At 43.7% G+C, this 2,159-nt stretch overlaps 1 pseudogene; it reads right to left on the bottom strand.

Moving 5' to 3' along the window:
* Positions 1–303: 303 nt before the first annotated feature.
* Positions 304–1,111, bottom strand: LOC129657395 (14-3-3 protein zeta/delta-like; annotated as a pseudogene).
* Positions 1,112–2,159: the final 1,048 nt, after the last annotated feature.

Below are 2,159 nucleotides of genomic sequence, written 5' to 3'. Positions count from 1 at the left end.
GCGGGTGGATTCTTTCCCATCTGAGCTACCAGGGAAGCCCATGAATACTGGAGTGGGTAGCCTATCCCTTTCCAGGGGGTCTTCCTGACCCAGGAATTGAACTGGGGTATCCTGCATTGCAGGCAGATTCTTTACCAGCTGAGCTACTAGGGAAGCCTGTTAACTGGCTCTACTCCTCCAATATTAAACATAAAAAACACATGGAACATATAGAAATTCAAACAGCAGTAACATTAACCTGTGAGAAATCATAAATAATTATCAGTAGATAGCATAGATGACAGATGGTCTATGGTGCAAGTTTTACAATGAGGCAGAAAAAATTTGGAAGGCTGGGCAATTTTCTTCTTCATCTGCTTCAGCTTCATCTCTTTGGGTATCCAGTGTCCACAGGTCAAGTTGTCTCTCAGTAACTGTATTATTAACGTGCTGTCTTTGTGTGACCCTTTGCTTAATGTATCAAGTTCAGCAATGGCTCCATCAAATGCTGTTTTTGCACGAGAGCCAATTTTCTCAGGGAACTTCAAAATCTCATAATAGAACACAGAAGTTAAGGGAGAGATCCAATCTGATAGGATGTGTTAGTTGTATTTACTTTTTGCTGATTTCAAAAGCTTCTTGGTATGCTTGCCATGACTGATCCACAATCCCTCTCTTATTATCACCAGCAACAACCTTAGCCAAAGAACAGTAGTAGTCTCCTTTTATTTTCAAATAGAAGACTTTGCTCTCTGCTTGTGAAGCACTGGGGATCAAGAACTTTCCCAAAAGAAACAGTATATCATTGCAGATATCTCTCAGCTTTGTCTCCATTTTCTCTCTGTATTCTTGAACCATCTGCTGTTTTCTCTCAGCACCTTTATCTTTTGATCAATACTTGAGACAAGCCTCCAAGATGACCTACAGGCTCCTACAACCTTTTTATAAGCATATAAGTCTTCACTGAGTGAAGACTCCTCTCCTCAATGGATAATTCAGCTCCTTGCTCAGTTACAGACTTCATACAGGCTGCCATATCATCATCTCGCTCAGCCTGCTTGGCCAGTTTGGCCTTCTGCACCAGTATATTTTTATCTATGTTCTGTGTCTGGAGTAGGTATGGCAGACGCATGGGACTCAGCAGTCTCTGGGCAGCAGTGCCAAGGCTGAGACTCTACCTGGAGTGTTTTAAGAGACAGACTTCTTACATCTTTTCCTGCAGGAGCAAGAAAACATACGTGGTTATTCAGGTTAAGTGCAGTCTAGATGTGTCCACAAGGACTTGGGCTGAAGGTTGGCTGCACCTGGGAAGATTGCCTGTATCTTTCAGTTCAGTTCAGTCACTCAGTCGTGTCCGACTCTTTGCTACCCCATGAATTGCAGCACGCCAGGCCTCCCTGTCCAACACCATCTCCTGGAGTTCACTCAAACTCACGTCCATCTAGTCGGTGATGCCATCCAGCCATCTCATCCTCTGTCGTCCCCTTCTCCTCCTGCTCCCAATCCCTCCCAGCATCAGAGTCTTTTCCAATGAGTCAACTCTTCCCATGAGGTGGCCAAAGTACTGGAGTTTCAGCTTTACCATCATTCCTTCCAAAGAACACCCAGGGCTGATCTCCTTCAGAATGGACTGGTTGGATCTCCTTGCAGTCCGAGGGACTCTTAAGAGTCCTCTCCAACACCACAGTTTAAAATCATCAATTCTTTGGTTTCTTCACAGTCCAACTCTCACATCCATACATGACCACTGGAAAAACCAAAGCCTTGACTAGACATACCTTTGCTGGCAAAGTAATGTCTCTGCTTTTCAATATGCTCTCTAGGTTGGTTATAACTTTCCTTCCAAAGAGTAAACATCTTTTAATTTCATGGCTGCAATCACCATCTGCAGTGATTTTGGAGCCCAGAAAAATAAAGTCTGCCACTGTTTCCCCATCTATTTCCCATGAAGTGATGGGACCGGATGCCATGATCTTCGTTTTCTGAATGTTGAGCTTTAAGCCAAATTTTTCACTCTCCTCTTTCACTTTCATCAAGAGACTCTTTAGTTCCTCTTCACTTTCTGCCATAACTGTGGTGTCATCTGCATATCTGAGGTTTTTGACATTTCTCCCGGCAATCTTGATTCCAGCTTGTGCTTCTTCCAGCCCAGCGCTTCTCATGATGTACTCTGCATATAA

Source organism: Bubalus kerabau, chromosome 7, assembly GCF_029407905.1.
Source record: "Bubalus kerabau isolate K-KA32 ecotype Philippines breed swamp buffalo chromosome 7, PCC_UOA_SB_1v2, whole genome shotgun sequence".
NCBI classification, from domain to species: Eukaryota; Metazoa; Chordata; class Mammalia; order Artiodactyla; family Bovidae; genus Bubalus; species Bubalus kerabau.
Note: the sequence above shows the minus strand (reverse complement) of the source record. Positions and strands in the feature narration are given on the sequence as shown.